We start from the raw sequence: 13404 nt of genomic DNA, 5'->3' as shown, positions 1-13404 counted from the left end.
GGCAAATGAACAGTTGACACATCATGTTGAGAGAATGCTTCAGGGAATCTTGGCTATAGGAGAGCCATCCATTCATCTGATTCATTTATTTATAGTTCTGATTCAATTTATTAACAAACAACATCTAATTTTAGCAATGAAGCATCTTGATGATTTCTTCAAAATACATAAGTTGCAAAATGTACTTTCTTGTAGTGAAAAGGATTGATATGATATATAGAGTTCCCTATTGTTAGCCAAACAACTGTAAAAATGTCCAAATAATGTTTTTTTCTGCTTTTATAGAAGACAATTGCAGTTCATTTTTTCTGCCTTCATTTAAAAGGCAAGACTATTTGTCTACTGGGGCAACTCTACTCAAATAAAACTACAATCTTATCAGAAGATAAAAATATATGTGCCTTTCTTATTCAGCTGATAGACATACACAGATTCAATTAGAGGTTTCTGGGGTCACTGAAGAAAACAGGAAATATTATGTTTAAATTGGTATTTGTTAAATTTGTTGTTTAAATTGTATGCATAATTTAAGAAATAAACAGTTTTAAATTATAAAGCACAACCATAAATCATAGAAATGATAAAAGCTGTCAGAGCTTGAGGAAGCATGAAGATAGATCTTATGGGTTTCTATTCACTCTATAAGCCAAACTTGATTTACATATTATGAGTTTTGAATATAAGTACCTAAGAAAGTTGTAAAACAGAATAAAACAACCAAGTCACTGGGCCAGGAAAAGAGTGTGGGTTTGATAGTGAAACCCCCAATTTTTGTACAAATGTATGAGTTTTCCTAAAATGTTGTACCTTGCTAGAGAATTTTGATGCAGTGTTTTCAAAGTATTATTTCATGAAGATATAGTTTTTATGGGATTACTAACTATTGAGAGCTTTTGGTGCTGCTTCTAGGAATTTGGCACTTGTCACTGGGCTCAGACAAGGAAGCAGGCTCAGATAAGAAAATCAGAAACTGTGAGCATCAGGCTTTGCTTACTGCTTTACTCAATTATTACCTTGTGTGATCCTTTGGCTTACTACTTTGCTTAATTACTTCCTTCTGTGATCTCCTTGTTTACTATTTGCTTGATTACTTTGTCTTTGATCTAAGAACTGACCACGTGTTTTGGATGTACCTAGAATGCTATAAAAGCAGACAGAAATAAAGCTGCTTCCGCCTCAGTATGCGCCGGTGTCATGTTATAACTGTTTAACTGTTTTTCTTTTTCTTTTTTTTTCTTTAAATCGTTTTTTCTTTTTCTTTTTAAGTTGTTTTTTATTAGATATTTTCTTTATTTACATGTCATAAGATATCTCCTTTCCCAGTTCCCCTCTGAAAAAAAAGAAGAAAAAAAATAACCCTGTTCCCTCCCCACTCCCCCTGCTCACCAATCCACTCTCTCCCGCATCCTGGCCCTGGCATTCCCCTACACGGGTGCATAGAACCTTTACAGGGCCAAGGGCCTCTCCTGCCCTTGATGACCTACTAGGCCATCCTCTGCTATACATACAAGCCATTAGCCCCACCAGGTGCACTCTTTGGTTGGTGGTTTAGTCTCTAAGAGCTCTGAGGGTACTAGTTAGTTCATATTGTTGTTCATCCACCTTTAGTATTGTGTTGATAGAATGTTTTAGGTTTTAAAGTGTTTCAGGTTTTTAATATTTGGGTTAAAAATCTTTTAACCTGTGCCATATCCTCTCAGTCATTAAGAAGAACTCTCAGCTATACTCATGAAGTAAGTGCCCTTGGTCAGCCAATTGGCTGTAACTTATTCTATCTCTGAGATAATCGTTCTTAGTTCCTGATCCTCTTGCCTACTTCAGTGGGACTTATGAAAAGACATTCTCATCTGGGATTATAACTTTGAGCAGCTTATTTTCTGCTGGTGTAAGAAATAAATCCTGGGGATTCCCTTTGGTGTTCAGCAATAAATAATTACTTTAAAATTAGACTTGGAATTTATTTGATGATGTGACCTGCTAAAAATTTGATTTCTAACTTTTAACGTCATGAAATTTCCCTGGACTAATTAACCAACTCCAGAGATGCGTTGATCCTCAGTCTCAATTCTCCTGTGCAAATCTAGCCTACATGTCTCAATTCTCTGCCCTTTACCTAACCTTGGGCAAATGGTTTCTATCTTGATTTAGGGAAGTCCCTAAATAATTGGCTGAGGTGAGATATATTAGTCTCTATCCACTATCTATAGACTATTATATCAGCTACACAGTAGCTGGTAACATATAGGTACCACTTAAAATATATGGGCTCTATTTTAAAAATTTCACATAAATTAAATTATTTCATGACCCACAAATTGGGAATATTATCACTTTTGAGATTTTAGAAAAATATGACGAATAGAAAAGTTAGAAGACCTTCCCAAGGTCCCTCTGCTAGTAAATGGCCAAGATGAGATCCTAAGGTGTGTGTGTGGGAGGGGGGGTTGTTGATTCTAAAGCATATATTCTTTCTCTTGTCCGCATGCTCACCAAGAGAACAATGACTTCTCTACCTCAGGAGTATCTGGAGGGCAGGGTAAGTCAAAGAAAGTGGGGGTTTTCTAAGCCCTAATTTTCTCCCACATTTCCCTTATCTCTGCCTCTTGTTAGTGTTCCCTTATTATGTTGGTTTCCAGGCTGTAGTCAGCAAAACCTTTGTGTTCCCTGTGAGGCTTCAGACAAACCAGCTTCACACTTACCTGGCACTTACTTGTCTCAGGGAACCCTATTTCAACAAGTGGATAAGTCTTTCCAATATTCTAAGCGTCTATATTTTAGATCCTCTAAAGCTATAACCTGTTTATCACATCTCCTAGTGTGTTGGAAAATTCTATGGAAATTTAACATCTTTAGTTACACCAATTTTTCTTTGTGCTTTTTAGTCATACTCAATGTAGTCAGCTACATATATAGAAGTCAATCACTTGCAACTTCATTTGTGATAAATCTATTCTTAGCAACTGATAGAAACTCCACTTTAATGGGTTGAATATTAAGTAAAATGCTCTGGTTTCAAAACTCAGAATAATTTCTAGCTTTAGAAATGGCAAAAAATACAACCCAAATACATCATTAAAGATTTAACTTCCCTTCTTCTTCTTCTTCTGGCTGTTTTAACGGTTGATACCATCCCTGATACCCACCAGGAGATCCTTGTTTTCTTCAGCACAGTAAACTGGCCTCAGCAACCTATATTTCACAGCCTCACACTGCTCCATCCAGACACCATGAGAAAGAAGACTACTCTTTGAAGGTTCATGAGTTCCTGGATACATAGTTTCTACTTGAAATATCGATAGGTCCACAGGGAGAGACTGTGTCCAATGTCAATTGACTAAAGCCATTAAGTATCCATCATGCCCCAAGCGGCAGGACCGGGAACCTACTGTCCCTCCCTAAATCACAAGATGAAAATGAGAGATGGAGTTTTCCCAAATGAACACTCTAAAAGGTGCAAAGGGAACCTTCTCCTCAAGTAAGAAGTCAATTGCAGTGTCATGGGGTCAAAGCCAAAGTATTGACTAACACTTCTAAAAACTTGCATGAGTTGTGGAGGCCAAAGGAAATAAAAATTGACATCTCAACAGAGTTGCAAGCTACAACTCTAAAATGTTTGATCTGTGTCCATTGTTTTGAAAACTCCAGGTCTAAAATTCCCTTTTCCTCAGTTATTTTATATATGTATTGATTTCGTGGAGTGACTTCTTACCTCATTAGGAGCAGTAAAATTTATGCAGCCTTCCTAAAAAATACTAAGATGTAAAAACAAGTTTGATACATTAAAGGCTGACCTAAATGTTTAGAAATAATTGCCATGTTTCTGAATCTCTAACATAAAACTAATAATAAGTATCTTCTGACCTTCCCTTCCTGCTTAAGCAGTAGGTTACCTGTTCATTAGCATGTGTGAATTAAATGTTCTTCCATTATCTTTCTACTATTAAAGGTAGATTTTCTAAATCAATGTTATTTCAAGTGGAATATACAATAAATGATGTTTTCACCTTTACCTAGGAATGATGCATTAACTACTCCAAGGAAACAAAACTGTTTCAGACTATATTTTTTATAACAAGATGAAAAGGAAAATGCTCATATACATGTGTGATGAAATAGGTGTGTGTGTGTGTGTGTGTGTGTGTGTGTGTGTGTAAAATGTCTTTTTAAACTGCAAAACCTTTCTCCAGGTGTCATCTTTGAGCTATATAGTGAATGAACAATTACCACTTTTGAGTTTTAATCCTTGAGATGATGTTCAATTTTTCAAACTAGTTTGAGTAACTAGTTTCATGACAGGTGTTAAAAAACAGTAAATAACTTACTATCTATATTTTACTTAGCAAATTGTCTATATACTTTAGTTAAATGTAGTTGGATCACTTTCTTCTTAGTAGTGTGTGTGTGTGTGTGTGTGTGTGTGTGTGTGTGTGTGTGTGTGTAGTATGCGAGTGGGAGGGCTTACACTGCCCACAGCATACCTGTGGAGGTCAGAGGTCAATGTAGTAGAGTCAGCAATTTCCCTCCACTGTCCAGTGAATTTCAGGGAGTGAGCTCAGGTTTCCAGGCTCACATGTGCTCTAAATGTGCTACCATATTTTCACACTAATAGTTATATTTGAAAGGATGGTTTACAGGTTGTGTAATTTCTGCTTTGAAAATGCATTTTAAATCATTTTTAACATTCTAGGAATCGCAACACAATTTCTTTCACTTTTGAGGTCTGCAGGACCCCAGCATCAAGACAAAGCTTTCCTATTCAGAGTATTGTCAACTTTTAGAGCTCTGTTTAAGGAGCTCAGGCTAGAGAATGAACTCATCAGACAGGAATAGAATGACTATGAGTAACAGTTTATAATCTGGTGTGATTACTGTTACTAAAGGGCTACCAGAAGCTGTGTTTTGTTTTATTTTTGGGAAAGAGGGTTAAAACAAGATGTGTCAAAAACATATTAAAAATAATCTTTTAGAGCCAGACAGTGGTGGTGCACACCTTTAATCGCAGCACTTGGGAGGCAGAGGCAGGTGGGTTTCTGAGTTCGAGGCCAGCCTGGCCTACCGAGTGAGTTCCAGGACACCCATGGCTATACAGAGAAACCCTGTCTTGAAAAACCAAAATAATAATAAAAATAATAATAATATTAATAGGGGGGTTTTTGTTTTTTGATCATGGAAGTTTCATTCAAGTTTAGATATAGAATGGGCTCCATAAATATCGCAATTATCAGGGGCAGAGTCTTTTGTTAGAACACAGGGAAAGCATTGTCAGTCTAGAAATATGACGCAGTACTAGTGGTCTGCCTAGCATCAAGCAGTTCCAGGAGAGAGACAAGAAGACGAAAGGGATCTGAGAAAGTTCCCAAGGATATAAGTCACCAAAGTCACATGATTCTTGATCATTATAGATTTTTATAGGCTTTTCAAAGCCATTTTAACAGTCAGTCAGTTATGACTTCTTTTCAGCCCTGGTGATCTTAGAGTATCTGTGACCCTCCCTAATGGGCCACTTAATTAGAATAACATTTAACTCATCTATATATGATAAGTGGATATATGAATTAGTATGAAACTTCATAAATTTGGTAATTCTGTAATATTCACAAAATGTAACTAATAATAAACCTGAAGCTACCAGAAACTTCCAACATAATCAGTTAAAATAAAAGCACAGAATTGTGCTCCTAGCCACAGGAGAATAACAGGATTCCAATTCACTCTCTCATTAAAAACAAAAAAAGTCCTTTTACTGAACAAAATGTATGAAATAAATGTTTGTAAGTACAAGGTCATGACAGGATTGTGTTACTCAAGAGCAGGAAAACACAATTCCACACTTGCCCAGGCTTTCTCCCTGGGAGCAGATTCCCAGTCATGAGGTCCCAGCAGAGAACAACAACCAAGGAAGACATTGACAGCAGGGAGCTAAAGTACTTCAGTTTCCTAAGTAGGACTCATAAAGAAGCTACTTAAAGAAGCAGGCAGAGTGTTTCCTCATGGGTCTTTGTAGGTTGCTCCTTTGTAGGTTGCTCGGCTGCATTTGTGCATGGTGAAATTCTGAAAGGCCTTGGAGAATACAGTAGTTCTGTAGTCAAAACCAGAACTGGGATGTCTGCTGCACTGCAATGCTGGGAGCCTGAAACAGGATAGAGAGACTTGGCAGGCACCGTGGTCACTTACTTTGAGAACTCAGGAGCATGATATAAGACAAAGAACAAAACAATCAAGAAGAGCACAAGGAAATATTTATGGCTGGCTTCTACCACATGAGTATTATACAAGAAAGCTGCAAAACAAAGCATCTATGTATGTATCTCCGAAACTTTATACCGCTCTGAGACAGAGATTCCTTAAGAGGCCTGAAGTCTTTGCGGGTCAGAACATCAGGGCTTAGCTACCAAAAGGCAGCTTAAAATAGGCTCCTAACAGCAACATGGCATCCCAATGCCTGAGAAACATGACTGATTCTCAAAACAAACCTAGTTATCAAATTGGGATCCAGATAAGAGAGTTTAGGTGGATGGAAGGGTCAGATGAAGGGCAACTGGGATAGTGTCAGAGACAGAATTCCTTTAATATGTTTCCATCCAATCAGATTTCACTCTAGGAGTTATGGGCAGGATAGACTCTGAAGTTTAGAAGCTAAATGGCTCCAATTTTAAAGGTCTGAGGAGCAGGAAAGAGGGGGAACCATGCAATCAATGAAAGGGCAAAGGGTGAATGTAAGTCTGGGTTCATAGAAAACAACAGCAGCTATAACTTTACAGCTGACACCGGTGCAGAGGTATGGGTAGAAAAGCAAAATGTGAAGCTAGGAGTGCAGAGGCTGTGAGAACCTCTGATCACAGACAGCAGGCTAAAACACAGATGGCAATATGCTTCTGTGACAAAATGGCCTTGGAGATTAGTCTGGGTTTTCTTCCTTTGTTTTAAATGCACAGCCTGGTTCCTGGTTCATGTCATTCCCAGACCAATGTAATAGTGACCGTTATATGTTTCTAAAACTGTGAGCAAGAAAGGACATGGAAAAATAGAGCTACATTCCCAACAAAGCATTGATATCTCAGGTTGACATTATTAATGTGGGTCATAGAAGTAATTAAGAATCAAAGGGAATATTTTTACCACACAGAGTGGTCTACAAATGGACTGCCTCTAAAATGCCTTCTAAGTCTTAGAAAATCAAGCATTAGCAATCTTCTAAGGCCTCCTTTGAACAGAAATAGCTTCACCAGTAGCAGTTCTAATAGACTGGCCCTAACCACAAAGGAAAAAAAGGAGCCTGGGATGGTAACAAAGAGTCCTGGAGAGCAATGTTCACTTCTTTGTTCTCGCTGAAGCCATCATAGTTTTGTGCTTACTGCTGCAAAGACTGGAGAAATAAACAGCAGTGTTATCAGAAATGAACTGTGCATCCTGAATATGGTGGTGCAGGGCTGTAATCCTAGCTATGTGGAACATTAAGGCAGAAGGATTATGAATTGAAGGCCAGTTAACTTAAAAATGAATCCCTCTCCCCAAATAAAGAGGAAGAAAGGAAGGCTGGGGATGTAGCTCTGTGTTGCAGAAGGAAACACCAGGTTCAATCATCAGCACAACAAATAAAAGCAAAACAAACTACAATCTGCAGAATAGGAACAAATTATGAACTATTGTAGGTAAGATGACGGTGTGCTTTAAATACACAAGTTAACCTTACATCATTAAGCTTTTCTTAACAGAAGATAAAATTCAATACTGTCTTAACATTTACACACCTAGTTTTACCCACTTTCTGTTCTCACTGTCTAAACTAAACTTTTATACCCAGACATTTATTGCATTTTTAAAAATTATATTATTAATCTTGTTAAAATTTGTTTTGAAATTTGTATTTTGGTTTGGCTTGTCATCATTATATTAGTTGAATTTTTCATTTAACTGATCTTATGACTCATTACCACAGCTTCTGTAGTATAGCTCCATGATTCCCAAAAGATTATTTCTTTTGTTAATTTATCTCTTCTCCAGAGAGTATCACTGAGTAACATAAGTGAGGATGGAGCTTGTGTGATTCATCTTCTGATTTATGGACACTTTGAATTGAATTTTTTGTTGACACTGGACAAGAAAAGAAGTCTGCCTCCATGTGGGCCCTTCATTTATAGTATTGCCGCTGTCTCAACCCGTCAACTGCGGCTGCTGGCTTTGCCACACAGTACCAGAGTCATCCTGGACTGCATTTATTTTCTACACAAATCACCTCACTTTTCTTACTTGAATGTTTGAAGAACGTTTTTTTTTCTCTCCTTTGAAATTCAGAGACCTCAGCAGGATGTGTCTAAATATTGGCTTTATTTCATTAATGCTGCCTATTCCCCAGCGAGACCCTTCATTCTGCGAACTCAACACTTTCTCCAGTTTGGAAAGTTTCTACAGACGCAGCTTTGATGACTAATTCTTCCCCCATTTGTTCTGATCTCCGTTCATGTAGCTGTTGTGGTGGACACTCTTCTTTCATTTTTCATCTTTGCTCTTCTCATCTTCTCATCGTAATCCTGCTGCCTGTAGTCTAGAAATCCTCCATAAAGTGCTTCACATCACACTGACTTCCTTTGTTTTGGAGGTGTCAGGTTTTCATCTTTACAATTCCCGATGCACATATTTTTTCTCAGCTGGCAATATTTAGCTGCTTCTTAACAATCACTCATCTTGTCAGTTTCTGTTTTCATCTCAGTTGTGTTTTTTACTGATCTCCTTGTTACATTCTTGGTAAAATTTTGTAGCGTTTGTGTTTTAAATTATTGAAATTATAAGACAAATAGATCTAACTTTTAAAAGCTTTTTATTGAAAATTATTTTCATAAAATATGTTTTGATTATGAAAGCCCCCACAAAATACAAAAACGAAAATCAAAATCAATAAGGAAAAGTCAAAACTACGCTGTAAATACAACTTTTATTTGCTAGATGTAATTGATATCCCTGAGACTTATTGCGAACAAACTCACCCTTTCTAGTTCTTTATGAACTCTGCCTAGCTGGTTCAACTCAGCTATTCTGGCTCAAAACTCTATAAACTAACCGATTCGATCTGATCTTTTTTGGCTTCTGACTGAATTGCTCTTTTGGACCTCATACTAATTTTGGCAATATGTTCTAATCTAGCTCTTTCTCATTCTGTGGTTTCAACTGACTTTGCTGCAGGTACTGAATGGAACTGAACTGAACTACATTATACTGCGTCCTGCACTCATTGACTGAACTGAATTCATCTGATTGTATCAAACTGAACTGAATTAACTCTCTCTCTCTCTCTCTCTCTCTCTCTCTCTCTCTCTCTCTCTCTCTCTCTCTCTCTCCACTTTTCTTAAGTAGCCTCTTTCCTGTCTGTTCTTGTGAGAATTGGGCATGTTCTATCTCTGACTCATTCTGTCAAATATTTTTCTGGTTCATCTCTTTGTCTGCCCCTCAATTAGATGTCACTCTCAAACATGGCTATATCCTTTTACAAACTAATTTTACCTTCATTGTGTGGGATTAAAAGTGTGTACTAAGGGCATGTCTGTATTCCAACCAGAGGGATCACAGGTATGTTATTCCAGCTGGATCACACAGACCTAGAAGGTCTTTGGGTGTAATGCCTTTCCATAGCAGCCATGTTGCTGGATTAAAATCCTTCTACAGTGTACAAGACAAATAATTCACAAACATAGCAAAGTAAGACAAAAAATTTATAAAAATACTACTGAGTTTGTGTTGTGTTAGCAATCTACTCCTGGGCATTAAATGGTAATTAATATACTCCTGGGCATTAAATGGTAATGGTAATTAATATACCATTGAGACTTCATTGGAGAAAACTGATTATATTTTTGCCAGAGTGTAGAAGTTTCAGATAGCTTCTTGGTTAGTGGTAGGAGCCCATGTGCTACAGAGCATCATTGTTCTGTTTTGGCATGCAATGAAATGTTCTCTTTCAATATCACACACACACACACACACACACACACACACACACACATATACATAAAACAAAAATCTGATAAATTCTCATTCCTTTTTTTTTCTTATTTATTTACACTTGCAAGCAAGCACAACATATACTCATGATTGGAGTTTACATCATTCTTCATGATTTCTCCAACAGCCATCTGTGTACTCCTAAAATTTTCTTCTTAAACTGCAACCCAGAAACTCCAGTTGATCTGTACATCTAGAATTTTCTAGTGTTTGCCTATCTCTTATATACTGTCTCTGATGGACAAAGGATGAAGGGTGATCTCAGACATTGTTGTCCAAATATATAAGAGGATACATATCTGCAAAATCAATACAGAGGACAGGGAGCAAGAATAACAATATTGCTATGGTGAGAAGTCTGGAAGCATATGTTCTAATACAGTTTCTCATGTTGGTAGAGCTCAAATTCAATGGCTGGCAGAGGTATGCCTTCATCTCACTTTAGAACTCTATAAAGATGACAAAAGCACAATGATTTGAGGCAGCATACAGTTGCTCTTAACCTTTGGACAAATTATACTTAATATACTCTAATAATTGCCAAGTATAACAAATAATAAAAAAGCATTTTTCAGTTTGCTAATCCAGTAGGTATATGTGTGTGTTAATTCCATTAATTGTGCAAAATAACATAAGTGATAAACAATAATAAATTCACACAAATACATATATACACATATATTTATTTCCCCATATATATGCATATATACTTTAATTTTCCCATCTGGGCTGACAATGCTCCTTCCAAGAGCCAAAAACCATCTAACAAAACTCCCACCATCATGCATAAGTTGTTGGTTGGAGTTGTCTAAGAACTCCAAAGGTATTTCAGGGTACTTCTATTGCCATTAGTTGCACACACACCACCTCAGAGGTGGAAGGCAATTTCCTGTTGCTAAAGAACCATGTAGAGCAGGCACAGAGCTCAAGACCCCCTAGAACTGGCCTGCATATTTCCTCTCTGCAAATTAACTTTAGTGGTACCAGAAGGCACCATGCAAACTTTCCAAACAGAGAATAAACCAATGGTCCCACCCAGCTATGGCACCTACAAACCACACAACAACTAGCATGGTACCACCTTAAGGGTTCAGGGGTGGCTTCGATACCTTGATGATAACCAACTGCATTTCATATGGACTTAAGACCTGCTCAATAAAAGGAAAATAATGTCTGCCACTGGAAATCTTTACCTAAGGCTAGTGAAGCCGTGGATACTGGAGGAGAACCTAAAACCACCATTTTACCAAACCAGAATAATCCTTAACTATATTCTAAGTATTTGTCCTTTTGCCTACAGATTGGTGTAGTTCTCGTCCTTGATCAAAGAACTGTATCTTTGCAACACATTAGAAAACCAGAACCAATCAAAATTCAGAGCTATGTAACCCAATTCTAAAGGATACATCTTTTCAGGAATCACTGGAGAAGATGGAGCAGAAATCTTATAAGAGCCAGAGGAACAACTATTTTGTTGTGAGGTGGTGTTCTCTGAGAATGTCAGAAGCTACAACAGTAAAGTTTCACCAACATGATTGCCTAAATATGAGCTGAACAGTGGCAGCAGCGATAGACAGATTAAGATGTATAGGGAAAGACCAATAGGCCCCAACCCTTCATAAAGAGCTACAGATCACTAAGGAATTCTGGAAACAGAAAAAAATAGTCCTCTCTACAGAAGAACAAACCAACTGACTCATGAACACATATATACATATAACATTATATAGACTGTGCAGGTTGTAGTTATATATTTAGGAGTATATGTATATGAACATGTGTGTATGTATATATTCATATATATATATATATATAATGTGTAAAAACAATTGAGATAAAAGAGGTCACAAATTTGAGAAAGAGAAAGGGAGGGAATATGGGAAGACTTGGAAAGTGGAAAGGGAAGGGATAAATGATGTACCAACTGCTCTCATATGGGACCAAAAGCAGTTCTTAATTATCTAGGGTAATCACTGTCTTCCTTCTTTCTTTCCTAGATTTTCTTGACTCCTTAAACCATTCTCACTTGGTCTCATTTCAGTTTTTTACCCCTTACCTAGAGCTTTGTTACCTATTGTTTTCTTGCTGTATTTATAATAGTTGAATTACTATATTTTTAACTTTATACACTGGGTCAGCATTTAGCTGAGTAGAATTTGTGGGTAGCAGAACTGTTAGATCTCTCACAATTGTACTTCATCAGGCTTAAGCCTCTTGTCAGTTAAAATATTGTGTTAGGTACAGGTGTCGATGCGGTCAGTAAGTCTTGTTCCTTTTGGCTTTCTGTGGTCATTTACCATAGTGATTTAGAATGAAGTTATTGCAGGAAGCTATTCAGAGTAATAAAGCATCACTCTCTGTACTACTTTGTACCTGTGTATGCCTTCTCTTATGCTGGGGGCCAAAATGCAATCATTGTATATCAGAAAAATTGCTCCTCCATTTATAATGAATGGTCTATGACAGAAATACGTAAAAATTCCTTGTAGGCAGAGTGGTAGACAGCTCTGATCTTAAAAGATTTCCCAAACACACTTCCAAATAACCAATTTTTTTCTGACCGTACTTGAACTATTGAACCCTGAAGTAGTGCTATACTCACAGTGAGGAGAGCATGGGGATTTTCCCTTTGTGTGAAAAGTAGAACATAGCATAGTAAATTTAAAGTAGCAAGTCAGGATTTAGCATATTCAAATGTACACACACACACACACACACACACACACACACACATACAACTCTAGCATGTTACATTCTGTATTTAGCCTTTCCCTATATATCTGAAACCCTCAGTCACTGAGAACTTGCCATATTTCATAAAATGAAAAGAATTTTAAAAGTTGTTATGCAAAGGTAAATCTAGAAAGGTATCATGTGCAACCTTATTTCTAAGAATCTTACAAGTCAGTTGCTCATCCTTCTGTGATGGGATGAATGACCTCTGACACATATACAAGTAGTGAATTCTGGATTCTCTTCTATAAGTCTTTGTTGCTGTTATTGCTGTATTTTGCATCTTCAGAGAGAATGCAAACAGGCTTAGATTTCACAATAGAGAGATTTCACCCAGTGTTCAGTATGTGCCCTTCTAATGCATCTGCAACTATAGTTTTGACTTCATCTGAGCCTCAAATAGTTTTATGAGTCAGTCCCCAAATTTGTAGAACTGTGTAACTAGATATGGCAAAATTTCTCTGTATAAGTGAAAAGGAAGCCATGCATCTCACTACATGTCCAATAATAACCAATAATTTTTTTCACATATCTGACCGTGCCCTGGGGAATAGAACATACCTGCCCATAGCCAGTGACACCAAGGGCTACCAAAAACAGAGATGGAAGGTTAACAAACTCATCTCTAAATAACTACGCTGGAATGTCTACTAAGTATCTCCCTTCATAGTAAAT

Source organism: Mastomys coucha, unplaced genomic scaffold (genome assembly GCF_008632895.1).
Source record: "Mastomys coucha isolate ucsf_1 unplaced genomic scaffold, UCSF_Mcou_1 pScaffold18, whole genome shotgun sequence".
In the NCBI taxonomy this organism is placed as follows: Eukaryota; Metazoa; Chordata; class Mammalia; order Rodentia; family Muridae; genus Mastomys; species Mastomys coucha.
This window is presented reverse-complemented; position numbering follows the sequence as displayed.